Consider the following 22,422-nt stretch of genomic DNA (forward strand, 5'->3'; position numbering starts at 1 on the left):
CCCAGCAATTGCACTACTAGGTATTTACCCAAAGGATACAAAAATACAGGGTACATGCACCCTGATATTTATAGCAGCATTATTAACAATAGGCAAACTGGAAAGAGCCCAACTGTCCATCGACTGATGAATGGATAAAAAGATGTGGTATATATATATATAATGAAATATTATTCAGCCATCAAAAAGAATGAAATCTTGCCATTTGCAATGATGTGGATGGAGCTAGAGGGTATTATATTAAGCAAAATAAGTCAATCAGAGAAAGACAAATACCATATGATTTCACTCATATGTGGAATTTAGGAAACAAAACAGATAAACATATGGGAAGGGAAGAAAAAAAAAGAGGGCAGCAAACCATAAGAGTCTCTTAATGATAGAGAACAATCAGGGTTGATGGAGGAATGTGAGTGGGAGATGGGCTAAATGGGTGATGGGTATTAAGGAGGGCACTTGTTATGATGAGCACTGTGTGTTATATGTAAGTGATGAAACCCTAAATTCTACTCCTGAAATCAATATTACACTATATGTTAACTAACTAGAATTTAACTAAAAATTTTGAAGAAGAAAAAAACCCTGCCATTATTAGCAGATGTTGTACTACAGTGTGTAGAAAATGCCAAAGAATCTAGAGATTTGGATTAATCAATAAGTTGATATATAGCTTACAATGTCAGTATTACACAATATTACAAAAATCAGTTGTGTAGATTTTAAAAATATATCATTAACAATAGAATAAAAATAACATCAGATACCTAGAATAATGTCTAACATAAGATATGCAGGACTATTATCCAGAAAACTGTAAAATACTATGGAAAGGAATTAAAGAAGACCTAAATAAGTGAAGCTGTACTATGTTCATGGATTGGAAAACCATTATTAGGAGATATAAGTTCTTTCTCCACCCAACTGATCTATAAATTCAGTGAAATCCCAAGCAAAATCCCAGGGTTTTAATTTTCTCTCTGTAGAAATTGTAAACTAATTCTAAGGTTTACAAAGAAATGCAAAGAACTAAAGTTAGTCAAAACTGTCTTGAAGAACAAAACTGGAGGACTTTATAGATATCAAAATAACCAATATGCAGTTATTTGTAGGCATAATTAGTATTAGTATTATATTAAACCTCCGCTTCTCTCATCAACTTTGTTTTTATTTTTATTAAAAGCATGTATAGCATATATTTTATATTTTAGTTAAAGATATATATGACTATAAATACTAAATTTTTAATGTATATTATAATGTATATGTATATAACGTATATTATATATATTTCAAAAGTTGCGTAGTCCTATCTGGCTTTATAAATAAAAATAATTATTTTTGACAATGATATGTTGGGGTGGTTTTGTTTTCATTCATTCCATTTTATATTTTGTAGACCTTTTCAATTTGATATTCTCATTTATCTTTAACTCCAGAAAGTTTCATTTTTTTTTTCATTGAAAAGTATTTCCTCTGGATTTACTTGTTGTCTTTTATTTTGCACTTCTCTTAGTTAGATATTGGACCTCCTGGTTTGATCCTCTATGTCTCTTATCTTTATTGCTCATATTTTTTATCCCTTTGCCTCTCTACTTCTATTCTCTGACAGGTTTTCTAGACTTCTCCCCAAATGCTTCTATTGAATTTTTATTTTACCAATCATATTTTTAATTTCCCAAACTACTTAATTGTACCCTGACCATTCACTTGCATAGTTTCCTGTTTCTGATTTGTGAATTAAACTGTTCCTCAAATCTCATTGAGCCTATTGATTAGAATTTTAAAAAAATCACTGAACTTGAATTATGTTCATGTTCAATTTCCCTTGGACTGTCTCTTCCAAAGTGCTGTTTTTCCTAAAATATCTGAAACCTTCAAGTGTTTGTTGATTTTTAAAAGTGTGGACTAGGAAGACGAATCAGGAATTCTCTGTACATGGGTGTGGGCTTGTTATTGGCAGGCATGTCTCTAACATGAGCAGGTGGAGAGCTATTGTTTTGAAGGCCTTCCAAAAGCCAGGATGAAGACTGCTTTACTTTTAGGTGCTAACACCTTCAGTAGGTGCCTTACTTCATTTCAGGTATATTGTAATTTCTTTCTTTTCTTTTTCTCCACTCCCTCCCTCCCTTCCTCCTGCCTCACCCCCACCCTCTGTCTTTCTCTTTTTCTCTCTTTCTTTCTTTCTCTTTTAGAAAAATGTCCTTGGTTTTTGGCTGGGGATAAATACCTGCCTACTTGAGCTTTGTATAAGGATAGAGATATCTACTATTTTGTTCATAGTCTTTTCACTTATTCCCTGGTTTTCAGCCCTGCTTTTTTTTTTTTTTTAAGATTTTATTTATTTATTTATTTGAGAGAGAGAGAGAATGAGCAGGGGGTGGGGCAGAGGGAGACAGAGAGAGAAGGAGACTCCCTGCTGATCAGGCAGCCCAACACGAGGCTCCACCCCGGGACCCAGAGATCGTGACCTGAGGTAAAGGCAGAGGCTTACCCAACTGAGCCATCCAGGCACCCCATGCAGCCCTGCATCTTATTTCCACTCCAATATGTGTTCACTCTGAGTACAGAGGTTCTATGGCTCTGCTGCTTTTGTATCCCACAGCTTCAAGGCTGCTGTTTCCCCTGTTTTGCTTCAAGTCACTGATGTTTCTGCATCTACTTTCTATCATCTTGAAAGTTGTTAAGATCTCCTGTCTGTTGATGAGTAACCTTCTAGTCACTTACTGTTCATAGGTTTATGCCTTTTTGTTTCTTTACTGTCATTTTTCTGAGGGCTCAGAAGATGGAGAGTGTAACATGGGGATTTAGTCTGTCATCTTGAAGCCGAATCCCTTAATGTTAGAGGATTCTCTTAAATTCCACAGAAGATATTTGATTTAAGCCCAGTTTTGAAAAGTAAGTAGGATTTGTATAGGAACAGAGGATTGTAGCAGACCATGTAGAGGATACTCTTGAGTGGCAGAGTGGAGATGGGTATGACTATGTTAGGTTAAAGAATAATGAATAACTCAGCCTAATGATCCCAGAGTTTCAGAGGGAGAGTCACAGGATAGAAGATGTGAAAAGTAATCTGGATTGAGAGCTTTTAGTTCTCTATGGAAAAGTCTGGCTCCTTTGAAAAGAGTAGAAAAGCAATGAAATCAATATTTTAGAAAGACTCATTTGGCAGGACATGAAATATGCTCTGGAGGGGAGATATATTGGAGGCAGAGGGCCAGTTAAGAAATAGCAGTAATCATCCATTTGTGAAATGAGGGATGATGGCAGCAGGAATGGAAAAATAGGGAGACACAGGCAGATTAGGAATAAGAGCCTATAGTATTTAGTGACTGATTGAATATGGAGGATCAGATAAGTTTGGGATCGTTTGATACAGAAGATCAGTAAGTTTTCAGGACTAGCTAATTATGGAGAAGTATTGGCATTGATGTAATTGGAAAGTTGGTAGGCACCTATCACACTTTCACCTCCTCTCTCCTCCAAGAGTAGGTTACTCACGGTAGAATCCTTGTTTCCCAGCCTAGGTTTTTACAGATTGTGGCAGCATGGTGGCAGTGTAGCAATTATGACAGAGATAGTGGTGGTGATGGTGGTAGTGGTGGAGGTAGTGACAGGAATCGTAATGATGGTGGTGGTGGTGATGGTAACGTTGAAGGTGGCGGTAGTGGTAGTAATGGTGATAATAATGATAAGTGTGGTAGGAGTGGGGTGAAATAGTGGAGGGGGTTGTGGTGGTGATATTGGTGGTAGTGATAGAGACGGTATTAGTGACAGTAGTCGTGGTGCATGGTGGTAATGGAATAGTGGTGGTGGTAATTATGGAGGGAGCGGGTGGTGGTAGCAGTTGTGTGATGAGGGTGGTGAAGCTACAGATGGTTTTAATGATGGAGGAAATGATAGTAGGGGGTTGTAGTGGTGGTTCTGATGGTAATTGTGGCAAACACTTGTGGTGGAGACTGTGGTGGCAAGGGTGGTGCTGATGATGGTGGCATTGGTGATGGTATCAGCAGCTATGGTGCTGATCATGATGGATGGTTGTAATCTTGGAGGGAGTTATGGTGGTGGGAGTAACAGCAATGACGGGATGGCAATACTGGAGGTTATGGTAGGTAGGGTGTGCTAGTGGGAGGCACATATTACCTATGCAACTCCAACTGTAAGTCTTGAGCTTACTCTTGTTCAGACATATCATGAACTTAGGAGACAGGAGAAGGCTTCGTTGTCCACAGAGCCAGGCAACCCTGCCCTACCCTGTAGCCACAGTTGATTAGACTCAAAGCGGACATCAGCCTCAGGGGAACAATCTATAGGCTCCATTGAACTAAGAAGACTTGCGACCTCTAGAATTCAACACTTGAAAATTGTAGCTGTGAGATGCGGACAGTTGAACTGAAAAGACTTGTGGAGTCAGAGCCTGAGTCATCACCATAGCAATGAAATGCTGCATACAGTTAAGGTTAAGAAAGAGTTCACAGGTTGTAAGTAAGCAGAAAAGAGCAATGTGCTGAGAGAGGCAGGAAATGAGAGACAGAGCAGCAGCCTCCTTCCAGGCTGATAAGGCCCAGGCCTTGTAGGTTCCCAAAGAGACCATCCAGTCCATTGTGATTTTAGATGGCCATGAAATTGCCAGTTGTGTTCTTTCCATAAACTTGCCTTGTATTGGAATTACTTTATGTGGGCTTCTGTTTCTTGCAACCAAATAACAGGGATTACGAGATTAATGAAGTAAATTGCTTATTTTCCATGCTGTTGAGAGACCTCTTCAAGGTCATGGGGCTCTAGATACCACGATTACATGCTTTTGTGTTTGGGCCACTCAGCCCTCTCCCGGAAGCTTACTAGGGACAGATCCTGAACCTAAGAATTACATTTGATATCAGGTCCATTTCACACAGGGGTCCAGGCTTTCGGTAATATAATCTATTACTTAATGGTGCCCCTTAATATTTCAAAATTGGAGTTTCCTCACCTGTGGGATATCACATCCTGCTTCTCCATTGGCAGGAATGTCTCTAGATTCTGTCTGCCACACATTTTCACTATGCTCTTGTGTCTCCGGCTTGCATTCTCTTGACTTTCACCTTGAGCCTCCTTCTCTGCCTTCCCCTTCAGATCCTGAACATGGACTCATCTGACTTTGGTTTTGGCTCACTCCTAAGATCCTGGCTCCAGTGTCCCTCTCCCACGGACGAAAGCGCACAGCGGACTGACATGCTATACTTCGGTGCGATCCCCACACTTGTGCCAGGTTTGTAAGAGAGGAATGGAGGGGGAGAATCTTGATCCGCCGAGTACCCTGCATGTGACCAGTATTCTATAACGTGAGAGGTCAGCACTACTGCCCTCATTTTGTAGGTGATAAGCTGAAGCCCAGAGTGTTGAAAGCGACTTCCCAAGTTTAGATAGTGAATGAGTGTCAGATCTAGGGTATGAACCCAGGTGTGTTTGACTTCAAAACTTACTTTTTCCTTTTAAACTGTGCCAAACTTTTGCCAAAGATGGAAGCAAACCAAGACATGTTGAGCATCATGGGAGTGACCTTTAGGGGCTCCCCAACACCCATTCTCCCTTTCTTTCTAAGTAGCAAACCCTAGTTTTATTTGGTATGACAATGTGTTCCCCCCACAAAGTCTCCATACTGCAGACTTCCTGAAGCAAAGTATGGCATGTGAAAAGGGTTCTATGGGGCTTCTAGAAAGACTGCTTAAAGTTGCTGAGTGAGTCTTCCTTTTGCTCTTCCTTCTTCTTGCTGCTCAGACTTGAGCGAGCTCTGATAACCACCTTGGACGTGAGGAGGTCCTGAAGGCAGAATCCATATGCTAGGGTAGTGGAGTCTGGGTCCCTGAAGGCTGCAGTCGCCGTTCGGGAATGCCTGCCTCTGGACTTGGATGCAGAAGAGATAGAAACATCTATTTTGTTTGAGCTACTTTTATAGGTAATAGGATTCAAGCATCTCCCACCTGTGAGACATGATGCCGGCACCTGAATATGTGGTTGCTCCTGTTTCAGATGAGGTCTTCAGTTTCAGAAAGCTTAGGTAATTCAGGTCACAGAGCTACTTACGTGGCACGTCTTGACTTCAAAGCATATTGCTCTATCAGAATAAAAGTCTAAATTCCTTAGCATGGCATGCGAAACACCCACCATCTATCTATTGCTTATCTCTTGAGTCTTATATTTTGTTTTAAGGTTTTGAAACCATTTATGCCCTCTGCCTGGAATTCTCTGCCCCTACTTGTCCTCTGGGAAATTCCTACTTACCCTTTAAGACCCAGCGGATGTCCTTTCTCCTCTGAAGTTTTCTTAAACAGCAGTCTCATGAAATAGGTCTTCCTTCCCTGTCCCTACCTCTCTAGGCTGCGCCTAAGACACTGTGTCACATGTAGCATGGTAATTGTTTTAAAAGAACTTTTTTGAGTATAGTTGACACACAATGTCACATGAGTTTCAGGTGTACAACGTAGTGTTTTAACTTCTCTGTGCTTATGCTCTGCTTGCCACAAGTGCAGCCATACAACACTATTACAATACGGTTGACTATATTCCCTTTGCTGTGACTTTTAGTCCCATGGCTGGAAGTCTGTTTTGCCCCACCCCTCATTCCAACCGCCACTCCTCTCTGGCAACCCTCAGCTTGTTACTTGTATTTATAGGCTTGATTCTGCTTTTTATTTGTTTGTTCATTTGTTTTTGTTTTTGTTTTTTAGATTCCATGGTGTTTGTCTTTCTCAGTCTGACTTATTTCACTTGGCATAATATGCTCTAGGTTTATCCATGTTGTCACAAATGGCACTATCTCATCCTTTTTAATGACTGCGTAATATTCCTCCGTGTGTGTGTGTGTGTGTGTGTGTGTGTGTGTGTGTGCAGCACATCTTTCCTTATTCATTTGTCTATCAATGTGCACTTAGGTTGCTTCCATATCTTGGTTATTATAACTAATGCTGCAATAAACATAAGGGTGCGTATATTTTTTTGAGTTAGTGTTTTGTTTCCTTTGGGTAAATACCCAGAGTTGGAATCACTGGATCATAGGGTAGTTCTATTTTTAATTTTTTGAGGAACCTCCATACTGTTTTCCTTAGTGGCTGCACCCATTTATATTCACACCAACATGCATGAGGATCCTTTCTCTAAACCTCACCAACACTTGTTATTTTTCGTCTTTTTGATTTGAGCCCTTCTGACAGGTGTGAGCTGGTACCTCATTGTGCGTTTGACTTGCATTTCCCTGAAGATCAGCGATGTTGAGCATCTTGGCACGCATGTCGTCTGTCTGTATGTTTCCTGTGGGAAAATGTCTGTTTGGGTTCTCCACCCATTCTTTAATTGGATTTTTTTTTTTTTGGTATTGAGTTGTATCAGTTCTTTATTTTGCATCTTAATCCCTTGTCAGATATATCATTTGCATCATTTGCATATATCTTCTCCTATTCAATAGGTCGTCTTGTTTTGTTGATGATTTCCCTTGCAGTGCAAACAAGCTTTTCATTTTGATATAGTCCCAATAGTTTAGTTTTGCTTTTGTATCCCTTGCCTAAGGAGACACATCTAGAAAAATGTTGCTATGGCCAATGTCAGAGAAATTGCCACCTGTGCTCTCTTCTAGGATTTTTATTGTTTCAGGTCTCACATTTAAGTCTTTAATCCATTTTGAGTTTATCTTTATGTAGGGTGTTTTGCATGGTAATTGGTTAGGTGACTGACTCCCCTCTAGAATGTCAGCTTGTTTAGGGGCCAGATCCTTCCATCTCTGTATTCTCAGCACTAGTTCACTGCCTGGCACAAGAGAAGGAAGCATTCATTGAATGACTGACTGCCTGAATGAATAAAAGGCAATCAAGCTGAATGGTATCTCCTAGTAAACTTCGGGGACTACACATCACATAATGTGGCTTGTCTCCTGGTGTGTCTCTGAAGCCACTTGCAAAGCCTATGGGAGCCTGTCACAGGAGCGTTACTTTAAACAGAGACCCGTTAGAGGCATGTCTCCACGGAGACCCCTTCACTCCTTACTCCCATTCCATAGCCCCTGCGTCTAAGGAGGACTGGGGCATAGTTCCAACTCAAAATATCAGTTTGTGAGGGAATGTGACTGAAAAGATGATAAAGGTAGATCTGATTCTTGCTTTAATCCTTTAATCCTTAAATTGAATCAGTTCTGACACAGCATCCTTTTTCATGATTTTGAAAACTTTGAATCCATTTTAAACTAGATTGTGATCGACAAACCCACTGGAACATTAGCGAACAGTTAAATACTAATTAGCCAAGTCCCTGCTAATCTCTCAGCTGTCAAAGGCAGAGATAGAAACAAAAGCTTAAATTAAACCTGAGTTGGTCCCCAAGGAGGGAGAGGTCAGAGGGGAGTGTTCAGTCAACTGTGAGATTATGTGAAGGAAGTCCCAAGTAATAATCATAAAAACATGCAAATGTCCCTTCACTCATTTAAAAAGACATTATATTGACATGAAAACTCCTTTTGTCATTTTACTCTCCCCAATCTCCCCCAGCATTTAAATGTTGCCCATTATTATTAGGATCGAGTTCAAAGTTTCTCCCCTGACTTTCTGTCCCCCAGCTAAGATTTCCTTTGTATTTGTTACTTCCTCCTACTCCTGGGCTTTCTGCTCACAAGCTAAATGTGCCTCTGGGAAAGAAAGCTTGGAAAGAGAATTGCAAGGTTCGAGATGGGACAGAGATACTGTTGCCATTGTGAATGGTGGGGGAGGGGAAAGGGCTGTTGGGGGAAAATGTGGAAAAAGCTGCTTCCTGAGGACCCAAATGGGTCTACACAAAAGACTTCACCTCTACCACCGTGGGCTAGTTCTCTGTTTACACTTCACGTGCCCTTCAAAATTTCTCCTAATTGTCTTTCAAAGTTTGAGTGAATGTAACCCCGTATTTGAGCTCGTCTCCTATTCTAGCGAAGCCCTACTAAGCCTATTTTTTAAAGATTCCACTGCAGTGAGAGGCTTTTCTTCTACTCCCTTAGTATGCAGGTGAATTGGGTGGGGGAGTGCTCATAATTTCACGTAATTCTCACAGGTATTTAAAACGCCCCCAAAGATAAAGAAACATCAAGCTAGAGGAGATTAATATGAAAGATTAAAACAGAATTTCTTAAATTACGGTCTGCAGACCACTTATATTAGGATTAACTGGGGGCTTGTTTTTGATACAGATCCTTGGATCACAACCCAGAACCCTGGAATTAGAAAAACTGGGCTGGGAGCCCTGGAATCTGCATTTAAAAATCCTCCCTGAAGAGGTATGTTAAAATATGAGAACCACAGGGCTTTCAATGGATTTGGGTCCACGTTTTGTAGTATTCTATAATTTGTGGGGTTTTTTTAATTTATCATTACTCATATTTCTGAATTCTAAAAGTTTGCTTCTTCGGTTTTTCTGAAAGACAATCATAACATTAGAATTATACATTTTCTTCCTCCTTTCAATTTTAGTGATTATTCATTCTTTTTGTTTTCTCTTATTACACTGGCTATGTTGTAGCATAGGGGTTGGCAAACTAGGGTTCACAGTCCTAGTCTGGCTACCACCGATGACCCACAGGTTAGGAATGATTTTTACATTTCAAAATGGTTTTTATATAAATACCTACATAATACCCTCCATGTTCTTTCCGGCCAGCAAAGCCTAAAATATTTACTTTTTGGCCCTCTATTGAAAAAGTTTGATGACCCCTGCTATAGATTCTGGAATGCACCTTTCAGACCCCAGTGGAAGGCAGGACAACCTGCCCAGCCACACAGAGTGGGCAGCAAAGAGCTTCCAGCTGGCAGCTCCTCCAAGGCCAGTCTTGGCTTCAGGGAAGTGGCTTACAAGGAGAAAAACCCTTCTGGGGCAGCTCATAATAGGTAACCCAGCGAGATGGGGTATAAAGATCCATTTCAGCCCCCGGGGACACTCTGTGGGCACTGTTTGCTCAGGAGCTACCTCCAGGCCAGTCTGACTCTGTTGGGCTGCATGGCCTTGTACTACTTCCTCCGCACATTTCCACTTCCTCCTTCTCCGTCCGTGGGTACTGCCGCCTGTCGATACCTGTGTCAGTACCTGTGCTGCCTGAGCATCGGCTTCCAGAGGACTCAGCCTTTGACGGCTTGTAACGTTGCGTACAACCTTAGTAATATTGGCAATAATGAGCACTACTGTCTGATTTCTAGCTCAGAGAGAAATGTCTCTTGTTTATTATATAAAATGTTTGGTATCGCTTTAAGGAAGTCTAGTATGCGTTTTAAGAATTATATTTATTATGAATTTTATTAGGAATAAGTTTTAAATTTTATCATATATTTTGGGCATTTTCCACCTATTTGTATTAATATAATGGACTACATTTAGAGATGTTTTAACACTGAACATTCTTGCATTCTAGACTAAACTTGGGTAATAACGGGTAAATTTTATTTGTTTATTGCATAATATTTGCTGGTCTTTTAATGTTTAACATTTACAAAACAATGGTACTATAAAATTAATTCTATTTTTGGAGTACAGCCCTCTGAATTCTAGCATACGTATAGATTTGTGTAACCATCATCACTATCAGGATACAGGATATTTGTATCATCTAAAAAAAATTTCTCACGTTCCCCTTTGTAGTCCAACCCTATCCCTACCTCTAATCCCTGGCAACCACTGACTTTTCTCCATTCCTATAGTTTTGCCTTTTCCAGCTGTCATATAAATGGAATCATTCAATATAACCTTTGGAGACTGGTTTCTTTGAGATTGGTTTATTTAACTCAGCGTGATTTCTTTGAGATTTTTCCAAGTTGTTGCATGCATCCGTATCTCATTCTTTTTTCATTGCAGAGTAGGGTTCAAATTTATGCATGTACCAGTTTGTTTATTCATTTATTCCTTGAAGACATTTGGATTGTTTCCAGTTTTTATCTATTATGAATAAAGCTGTTATCAATGTTTATAATTGGGTTTTTGTGTGAACAGAGTGTTCGTTTCTCTTGGGTAAATAATTAAGAATGCAATTGCTGACCCATATACTTACTGTATGTTTAACTCTACTTAAAAAGCTGCTAATGTGTCTTCCAAGTGGGCTGTACCATTTTTCATTCCCACCAGCAATGACTGAGTTTCAGTTACTTCACCCCCCGTCAGCATTTGTTATTGTCTGGTTTTGTCTTTTTTAATTTAGCCATTCTGATAAGTGTGTATAAGTATCTCATTGTGGCTTTAATTTTCATTTTACTAAAGGACAATGATGTTAATTAAGCATTTTAACATGTGTTTATTTGACATCGGTGTGCCTTCTTTGGTGAAATGTCTTCAAATCTTTGATCATTTAAAAAAAATTGAATTGTTTTCTTGTGTAGTTTTGAGAGTTCTTTATGTATTCTGGATATGTTCGCTTGTCAGAAATATAATTTGGAAATATTTTAGTACTATTAACAGTGTTTTATTCAGAGGAGAAGATTTTAAGTTTAATGAAGTCCAATTAATCATTTTTAAAAATGTCTATAACATGTTGGTGTTATATCCAAGGACTCTTTGATTAACTCAGGTCACAAAGATCTTTTTCCTGTGTTTTCTTCTAACAGTTTTATGGTTTTATATTTTGCAATTAGATCTATGATTGATTAAGTTAATGTGTGTGTAACGTGTGAGGTAAAATTTGAGGTTCATTTTTTGCACATAGATGTCCGATTGTTCCAACAACATTTGTTGGAAAGACTATTAGTTATGAAAAATAAGCTGACTGTATATATGTGGATCTTTTTGTTCGAGTCCTCTAACTTTATTCTTTCTTTTCAAAATTGTTTTGGCTATTCTAGTTCATTTACCTTTCCATGTAAATTTTAGAGTCAGCCAGAACTTGCTAAATTTACAAAAATCCTGCTAAGATTTTGAGTCCAGTTGAGATAAACCTGTAGACCAATTTGGGGAGGACTTATACCTTAACTCCGTTGAGCATTCCAGTTCATGAACACAGTAGGTATCTTCATTCATTATGGTCTTCCTGGATATTTCATCAGGATTTCGTTCTCAAGGTGTGGATTGTACACGTTTTGTTAGTTTTATACCTAAGTATTTCTCTCTCTCTCTCTTTTTAGCTATTTACATGGTATTTAAAAAAATTTTTCAGTTTCCAGTTGTTGATTGCTAATATATAGAAACACAATTGATTTTTGTATGTTGACCTTGTATCCTGTGATATTGCTAAGCTCATGTATTCGTCCTAGGATCTTTGTTCTGTTGAATTTTGTCTCATGTTTTTTCATAGCAGTTAATATATAATCATGTAGTTTTTATTCTTTAGTCAGTTAATGTGCTAGATTACATTGATTTTTGAGTGTTGAACTAACCTTGTGTTTCTGCTATAGAACCCACTTCTTGGGGCGCCTGGGTGGCGCAGTCGTTAAGCGTCTGCCTTCAGCTCAGGGCGTGATCCCGGAGTTATGGGATCGAGCCCCACATCGGGCTCTTCTGCTATGAGCCTGCTTTTTCCTCTCCCACTCCCCCTGCTTGTGTTCCCTCTCTCGCTGGCTGTCTCTATCTCTGTCGAATAAATAAATAAAATATTTAAAAAAATTAAAAAAAAAAAAAAAGAACCCACTTCTTGTGATGTGTAAGTCCTTTTATAGATGGCTGGAATTGATTCGATAATGTTTTCTTAAGAATTTTTATGGCCGTATTCATAAGGGATGTTCTTGCCTGTTCTTTTTTTTTTTTTTTTCCTCTTGTACTATCTTTATCTGGTTTGGTACCAGGTTAATCTTTAGGAAGGGACTTAAGAAGTGTTTTCACCCTTTCTATCTTCTGGAAGATATATTGTAAAATTTCTTTTACTTCTTTAACTGTTGGTTAGATTTTAGAAATGAAATGATGTGGGCTCGGAGCTTCCTTCTCGGGGAGGGCTGAAACTAAATTTTTAATTTCTCTAAGAGATATAGGACTCGTTAGATTATCTATTCCCTTGTGGGTGAGTTTTGGTAGTTTGTGGCTTTCAAGGAGTTGGTCCATTTCATCTAAGTTGTTGAATTTTTGTTCGTAGGCTTGTTATACTATTACCATATTGTCTTTTCGATGTCTGTGGTGTCTATATTGATATCCCTTCTTTTATTTCTAATGTTGGTAATTTGTGTCTTCTCTATTTTTTTCCTTGCCAATCTGTCTGTAGGTTTGCCAATATAATTAGTGTTTCAGAGGATCAGCTTTGGGTTTTATTGATGTTTTCTTTTATTTTTCTCTTTTCAATTTTGTTTATTTCTCCTTTTGTCTTTATTGTTTCCTTTCCTCTAGTTGGCATTTCTATTTTAATTGTTACGCTATCATATCTCAAAACTTAATCGGTTAATTTTGTTGCAATTCTTAAATGGTGTAATATGTCTTCAACCAATTATTTTCAAGAAAAATAATACATATGTCATATAATTTTTTGAACTTTTGCCTCCCGAAAATTTCTCTCTGTTGGTCATATGTGAAAGCCAGCTAAGGTAGGTATAAAATTCTTAGGTTATAACATCTTTTCCTTCAAAAATCTATAGATGTGGCTTCATTGTTATCTAGAATTTATATGGAGAGATGTTTGAAGCTACCCTGGTTTGTGCTCTATCATAGGAAACTGATTTTCCTGCCTGCTAATAGAAATCTTATAATTTATTTTTGTGATTCAAAGCTTTTACCAAGAAGTGTAGGCAAATTTTCAATAATTTCCCCCTAGAACTTAGCAGGTGCTTTTAATATTCACGTCTTTCTTCAGCTCATAAAAGTTGTATTAGCTAATATATTTAATTATTGCTTTATGTAATATTTCCAGTTATCTAATAGTTCAAGCATCTTTCTTATAAATACTATTATCCAAATGGTGATTTGCCATTCCCTAGTCTATATATCTATTGACTTTCAGTGGTTTTCATTGTTTTTTCCTTTTTCTCCTGCAGTCTATAATACCTTCTTATTTTGTTACTTTTTTTTTATCTCATCTTATTCCCCTGATTCTAGGGTTTTTTTTTTTTTTTTTTTTTTTGCTCCTATTTATTGTGGTTATTTCTCCTTGTACTCCTCTGAATATACCAATTGGTTTTCTGAAATTTTATCTTGAGTCTTATAGTATATGTATTTCATAGGTGTATGCTTTTCTTCTGAGTCTTCATTATATGGTTCTTTTTACTTTGCATTGCAGTACTTAAAAAAAAAATGTTGGTTTTCTTCCCTTTACTCAGTCATTGCCTAAAACAGGGCCTTGCATACAATAGAGGTTCAATGGACATTTGTTTCATGAACAAATCATAAGCATAGTGAAATCCTTCTAGACATGGGGTGTGTGAATTGCCCTTGGCCCTGCTTTTACCCTGCTTATGAAATGGTCTAATTTCAGATCTACAGTTGTAGGCTAATTGATGTATAGTTTCCAATCTGATTCCCAGGCTTTCAACTAACGTGTCTCTCTTCGGTTAAGTTGATATCTCTCCCTGTGTCTGATGTCCACCTGTCTGGTACTCAACTGATGAAAGGCGTGAACCAGCATAATTCCCATGGCTATCAACTTTCTTCCTATGTCTGTGCGTATCTATAATGATTTCCTGCGGTGGTTACCTATCTCATGGACAGTGAAATGAAAGTTTCTTACCTATACTTACTATCCAACTGTCATCTGGCATTTGTTCTTTGACTGTAGGAAGATATCAAACAGAGCAGAGAGGTTTCTAGATGGAAACAGTAGTCCAGCTCTGTTCATTGAAGGAAAGACTGATGTCCATTTTCTGGGTGGTACAGATAGAGTCTCTGAATCGGTAATTGTATAAAATGCAGTCTCGTTCTATATCTTTTTAAATTTAAATTAAAACCATTTAAATACAAATTTAATTTAAATTTTGATTTGAATTTTAATTTAAATGAAATTCCTGTTTAATTTATTGAGAAGTTAGATGATATCAAACACAGAGCTACTAGCAAACACCCTTTTGAGCTAGAACTCCATTTCTAGTATATTTTAAGGTATTAGAATTTATATTAAAACGCAGCCAAAATCTAGGCATTTAGTTTGCATGAAGACACATTGCTGTTTTTTCTTATCATATACACCTCCTCCTACACATTCTTATACATAAATATGCCCAAACTAAATACCCAGTGTTCTCTCACTCCTGACAGTTGACAAAAGATTTTTAAAACAATTTATAAATATTTATTAAAGTAAAATAATAGCTCTGTTGCCAAAAGTAGCGTCCTATCCAAGTATATTCCCGACGGATGATCTCCAAAATCATTTTACGCTGACTCATATTTTCATTTTTTTCTAATGCTGACATGTTCCTCTCTCCCAAATCACTTCAGAGTTATCAGCTCCTCTCCCTCATGAATTTCCAGTCCAATTAGCAAACCCTTGTGTATCCTATTACACTATCTTTCACAGTGCGTTACTTAGTTCCAAGGCCAGCACAAGCTATTTCCAGCCTGTGGCTCTTCCCACAGGAATTTTTTGCAATTCTTTAGTGTCAAAGAATGTATTTTCAAAATAAAAACCGATAAACAAGTTGTAGAAAAATGCCTATTTCCCTCCCAAGAAAGATTACTGCAAAATGTCAGAAAAAAATGCATCGACTTCTGATTTACCATCTGCAATAATCCTGTTTTACACACTGACCACCACTCCCAAACTCCTTCCCTTCAGAACTGACAAAACATAGCTGGGGAAACTCCATTGGCTACAGAACCAAAGGCAAGGAAATGCTGAATTAGAAAACAAGGAAACCACAGGCTGTATGTATTGATTCATTTTTCATCTAAAACATTTTAGCAGTCACCTTCCCGATCAATTCTCTTTACCCTCTTTCGACATTTTTTAAAGCAGCGAACGTGGTCTCAACCATCGCATTTACTGTTTTTAGATCCGATGTTTGTCTTTGTTTGAACAACGGCTGTAATCATGTTTTCTCAGGTCTCTCTGAAGTTACAGTACTAAGAAGTAGCAGGCAGGCCTCTCCATGCATTCTAAAAGCAGATTTCTCGTGTGGCAAGACAAAAAAGGAAAAAAAATCATTTAACATGAAATGAGGCCCCATATCGGAGCCCGTGTGAGGTCATGTCTGTATAGCAGATTGGAGTCCTGCTTGAGTTTTTCTTACGGAGGTAGGAGTGATTTGGTGATGACATAAAGGGGCCCTCATAGGGGACTGTCAGCTTTTTCTTAGGTGACAAGACCAGTTCAGAAAAACAAAAAAAAATTATCCACTCACCTCCTCCCCTGGCTCGCCCAGAGCAGAAGTGGAGTTGAGGCTCGTCCAAGTCACCTCTGTCTGCCTCCTTGAAGAATAGGTGTTGATGTGAAAATTAGGACTCTCTAGTTCTTACTTCCAGCACTGCCCTTACTCTGTTCCCTGGCGAAAGTACAAAGTTGGCCACATGAGTTCCTTGAAGGTTTATTTCCAAGCCACACTCAAGGTGCTGTTGTGCTTACAATACCATCAGCTGCCTCATCGAATAAGTATCCGAAAACGTACAGGGGGCATGTGTGTGATTGGAAAGAAAGGTGAATTTCAGAATTGGGAGAAGAATTTGTCAGGGGAAAATCTGTCTTTGTTTTGTGAAATGCGTTGATGGGCCGTTTTGTGGTATGAAGAGCCCAGAGCATGGCTCGAGCGCCGAGCGAGGCAGAAACAGGCTTCTTTCTGAGAGTCACAGGTCGCTGGCGGTCCTGCGGTGGGGCCGGCAGCCCTACGGTGGATCCCCGTTAGCACTAACGTTCCAAGATGATTTTTGCAGTGAATCAGTCAGGGCTCAATCGGGAAAGCTGATCCACCGAGTTATAGAGGGGGTTTATTACAGTCGTTAGACCTTACACAATTGTGGAAAGAATTGGGGGAAAGGAAAATTCAGGAGGGACAATGAAGGATCAAGGAGAGAGTCACCAACCAGCCTGCCAGTCTCACAGGCTGAGCATTTCCAGCCCCCTGAACACAGGGAGGTTTGTGGCAATCTGTGTCTCCATGTTAGCTACCGCTTCTCAGCATCTCCTGCTAAGTGTCTGTGGGATTTGGGGGCTCGTGGTGACCCTGCGTCTGCCTGGCACCGCACCTCACCATGAAAACCTTCGGAGAATAATGGCTGCTACTCCGTGTCTGATTCCAAATACTGTCTGCATGCCTCTTTTGGTTAACTCTCGCTGAGAACAATACAGGGAAGAGGATTCTGGAAAACATAGTTCCCACTTCATCAACTTGACACAGTATAAACTACCACACTCAGGAAACCTGGAGGAATCCATTGCAAAGTTATTTGAATTAATAACATAATTTAGTAGGTAACAGGGAAACAAGATAATAGCTTTCTGATATAACAGCGATAATGAGAAAATATAGTAGGAAAAAGTCCCATTTGGCAACCCCGAAATCTAAAACATTTGGAAATAACATGAATGAGAACTGCGTGGTACTTATGTGTAATAAACTTCATGATATTACCCAGGAACATAAAAGCAAATTTGGATAAATGGAAATATAAGCCATGTTCTTGCATGGAAACTCAGCATTACAGAGCTATTGATTATTTAATTAATAAATGTGATATAATTCCAATAAAAATTCCAATAGCGTTATTTTTTGAAACATGTAAAATTATTTAAAATTCATTTGGAGGAACAAAAACAGGGGAAAATAACAAAGAAAATTTAGAAAGGAAGAATAATGAAAGAGGACTTGCCTCACCACATGTTAAGATACGTTGTAAAGTTACAATAAGCACAACAGCATAACACTGGCACCTCTAGAGACAGACATGCCGATCACCAGAGTGAATTACTGAGATTTGATAAAGATGGCATTTCAAATCACTAGATAAAGAATATTCAGTAAATGACATCGGGGCAAATAGCTAACCAGTTGGAAAAAATTAAACTGGAGCTCAAAAAAAAACTCTAACCAAAGAGTTTTCGGATGACTTTGAGATGTAAAACACCAGAAAAATATAGGTATATACCGTGCACACAAGTATATTTAATCTTGGGGTAGTGAAGGCCTTTTAAAGCATGATGCCATAGGCAGAAATCATAAAGGAAAGCTCAATGGATTCATTGTATAAAAATTTTAAACCACATAAGCAAAAAAAAAAAAAACCAAAAACAAAAACCCACAAAGTGACAAACTACAACTTGCATTTGTAATATTTTTGACAAATGGTTAATATTCCTAATATATATCATTTTTAACAAATAAGAATAAAGAAAATCAATTAAATGATATGTCAAGAAATCCCCTCCCCACGAAGTATAACTAAAGGCAAAAAAAAAAAAAAAGATGAATTCATAGTCATTAAGTAATCAAGGTAATGAAAATTATAATGGTTTAACTTTTCCCCCATCAAATGGGCAAAGATAAAGGGAAAGATAACATCCACCATCAGACTATCCTATTGGGAAAATGAGTCAGCGTCTACTGCAGACAGGGCACGAACTGTCAGGTGTTGGGAGGGTACGTCAGGAAGGGATAATCAAAGCCAGTGGTAGGTATCTAAAGTCTTAAAAATGTGCACACCCTCTGATCCTGCACATCTTCTGGTATTTCTTTTCTAAGGGTATCATCATGAATGTACCTCTTTAACTACGAGAATGTTCATCACAGCTCTGTTTAAAATAAGGGCCAATCACGTGAGGTTTGGAGAAGCATGATACATATGGTGATAATATCATGTAATCATTACAAGACTGTTTAATACATGGGAAGTTGTCCACAATATACAATGTAATTAATGAGAACTCAGTTTATGAAACAATGTCATCAGACATTTATGGTCATTTATTACTTTAATAAATATTTATTAAGTCTCAGTATGGGCCATGCGCTAGACAGTATAATCATATTAGTATTAGTAAGGGAATTAAATAGGACATAAATAGTCCTTTAACAGTGCCTGTCCTACTTTAATATACACATAGAAATAATATACACATAGAAACATATATTAAACAACATACACGTGCATATACACACGCAGAGAAAATACTGGAAGGATATCTACTTTGGTCGACACCTGTGATTTTCATTTTTCTTCTTGGCTTAGTTTTGTTTTCTAGATTTTGCAAAGTGAGTAAATTGTTTCCTTTTGTTTGATAACAAGATGTTTATCATACTCTTGTTTTATTCTTCTTTTCCTTTTATGGTCTTTGACCTCTTCCGCTGCCCCCACTCTGTCCAGTGTGAAGCTTTGGTGGAGAATCAGACGGTAGGAAATCAGTTGCACCTGGAACAGCTGAGTGACCCAGCTAGTGACCTGTGGCTCAGGAAGTACACAGGCAAAAAATGTCTGCTGAGTAGAGTGACAAACCACACCCCCTCCGCCATTTATCAGAAAGGAAGGAGAATGGCGCATGTTTCAATTATCAGAGACTGGACACACAGCAAACTCCTCCTTTGAGCAGCCACTTCCTTTCCACCCGCACTGCCTTTCTCCACATCCAGCTCCCTGTGTGGTTCTTCCAGCCTCCAGTCTCTTTTGTGCCATTTGCTACAGGTGGCTGCCTCAGCACGGCTCTCCTCCTCACACACCTTCAGCCACTCTCCACGCCTGCATAATGCAATCTGAGCCTCAGCCTGGCGTTCAAGGTCCCTTCATCTGGGGGCGCCTGGGTGGCTCAGGGCATGATTCCGGGGTCCTGCGATCGAGCCCCTCATCGGGCTCACTGCTCTGCTGGGAAGTCTGCTTCTTCCTCTCCCACTCCCCCTGCCTGTGTTCCCTCTCTCGCTGGCTGTCTCTCTGTGTTAAATAAATAAATAAAAATCTTAAAAGAAAAAAAAAAAAAGGTCCCTTCATCTGGTCCCCATGCTCCCCATGATCTTCATCACTCCTTCAGTGCAGTCCCTCCAGACAACTTCCTCCCCTGGCCCGTCCTTCTGTGGTTTTGCTCACACTGTTGCTTTCTCCTTCACTGTCTGCCTGGTCAAAGCCATTCCATCATCCAAATCTCCAGGCTCCAATGATACTTTCTCTACAAGACTTCTTCACGATCTTTCTGCCAGATTCCCCCTCACCGCAGTTTGCTCCTTTACTAAGGCACGTGCCTGCCATTACAGTTCTTTAAATGAGCTGTGTCTTGTCTTTGTTACCGTCCTCAAGGCAAGAAACTCAGTGTGCATGTGCTCTCCTGCCTTCAGCACGCTAAATAGGAATTCGCAATTTGCAAGTGATTAGAGGGTGTAAGTACACTCACCGCTGGAGATAGTTCAAGTATTGCATTTTTAAATAATAATACTGTATTCATGTAGCATCCTACCATTTCTTTATAAATCTCTTTCACATGATGAGAGCTCGTCTTAGCTAAATTTGCATCTTCCTGGGGAAACTGATTTATCTAATGTTACATGGACAGATGGCAGAGTTGGGATATAAAATCTGATTTCTTCCTTCCTCATGTTGTGCCTTTTGTTGAACTAAATGATTCAGTTTGGAGGGAACCTCAAGATCTTATAATATGAGGGGGCCCTCATTTTAATATCCGTTGCCTTGATAAGGGGTTACAGAATTTGGGATTACAGCAGCTTTTTGGTTGTTTAGAATCTGAATAGCCTGGAGGCATTTGGGACTCATTCATCTAGCAATAGCAGCTTGCCAGTGCACGGATGTCCCTACACCTGTGAAGTGACCCCAAGGTTTTTTCCTTTCCCAGGTTGGGGGAGGGCCACCCTGCTTCATGGCTGACCCTGTGGGCCTGCCTGCCTCCTTCGCGGAGGTCATTGGACCCTGTATTTTCTCCCACAAACGTCTCTGGCATTTGAGAGGCGAGTAAGCCCCACAGCGCCTGCTTGTTCACAGAGGTCCTTATCAGTTGTTGATGAGACCCTGTCTAGGCTCACAGACAGGCAGTTTCCTCCAGCCCCAGAGCCCGAGCCCGCTGTGGAGCCAGAAGAAGGTGATAAGCCTCCGAGAAGATTTTTTAGGAGCCTTGCCTATCTTTCACACCAAGTCGCCAGGGTACATTTTCCATGGTCGCCATTTACAGATAGGGTGACTGCTCTCGGATAAGGCTGGGGGCGGCAGTGGGTGGAGGGACGTTAAAGGGGGCAAATGGTTTTTCCAATTAACTACCCTTGGGAATCCCTCAGGACTCTACAGGCTTTGTCTTTGACAACTGAGTTTTTTTTTCTTTTCAATTGTAAAAATCCCTCTCCAGCCAGCCAAGCAAACCCTTTGTGGCCGGCTCCAAAGCAATCAAACAGGGTAGGCCCAGAGCCTCCTGGTGAAAGAGTTGAGTTTTACTGGGCCTTAACTATGGGCAATGTTCTGCCTGCAGCTGCCAGGCAGGAAGGCTGCGGTGATAGGGGCGGCGGGGCGGCCCCAGAAAAGCCCAGTGTGAAGCCCAATGTCTCAGACTAGTCAGGTTACAGGAAATATGTTTCTAGAATCTCCCACAGACCAACCCCTGAACAGAGTCTCCTTGCCAAGTGTTCGGACAAGGCCAGAAGAAAGCAGAAAGAGACTGGCCGATGCTTGGCTGGGAAGCAAAAGACAGGTTCGTGTTCCCGGGACCCAGAAAACCTATCTTCTCTTTGGACACTTTTTAAGAGCAAGAGATGAGTGATAGAGAGAGTGTACGAATGATTTACGGCATTCATAAAAAGTTCAATGAGGGTTTCAGATGGTGTTTAGAAAATGCATTGCCTTGGTGTCCCTTCTGGACAAGTAAATAAGTGTCGTAGACCTTACAGAGAACTGAAGTACAATCCCTTTTTAAAAGGCAGTGTTTTGAGTTATTTGTCGAGTGCCTGTCCATTGCATCGTCTTGTATAATTGTTCTTACCACCCTTTCCAATGCAGAGCTGGGAGGCAGGCAGTGAAGCCAGTGCCCAGTGTCACGCAGCCCGTAGGGGCAGAGTGCGGCTTCGGTGGGTTATCTCTTTCCTCCATTTCATGCGGCTTTCGTTTTTTTAACTGTTAGTTTTGTTTCGGTTATTCCCCCAAAGAGCAGACCCAGACAGAACGTAGACTTGTAGGGTCCGTTTAGGAGCAAAGCGTGAGGTTTGGTAAGAATACGATAGTGTGTGTGTTTGCAGGTGCGGGGCGGCCTAGCGGAGGGTACCAGTAACGTAAGGTTGGCTGATCCGGAGTAGAGCTGTTTTACGGTATGCCATCCAAAAGATTGCTCCCTTTCTTGATTCAAGTTTTCCATGTGATAACACCCAGACTATTAGCAACGCTTTTAAACACACTGTTATGTTTTTGTCCCACTGTTGACTCACATCATGATCTCGCCATCGTGTCTCAGATACCATGATGCAAAGCAGGCGGTTTGGGTCTAGCCTCATGTTCTTGGGTGAGATGATGCCTGTACTGTCCACAGTACATTAATGGACACGTAAAAATGGACAATAAGTGGTAGCCAGAACTGTCATTGTGTCCAGTGACAGCAATGGTGTAAGAACAGACTGGGTCCTCAACTACAAAGAGAAA

The sequence above is a fragment of the Ursus arctos genome, unplaced genomic scaffold, assembly GCF_023065955.2.
Source record: "Ursus arctos isolate Adak ecotype North America unplaced genomic scaffold, UrsArc2.0 scaffold_3, whole genome shotgun sequence".
Classification (NCBI taxonomy): Eukaryota; Metazoa; Chordata; class Mammalia; order Carnivora; family Ursidae; genus Ursus; species Ursus arctos.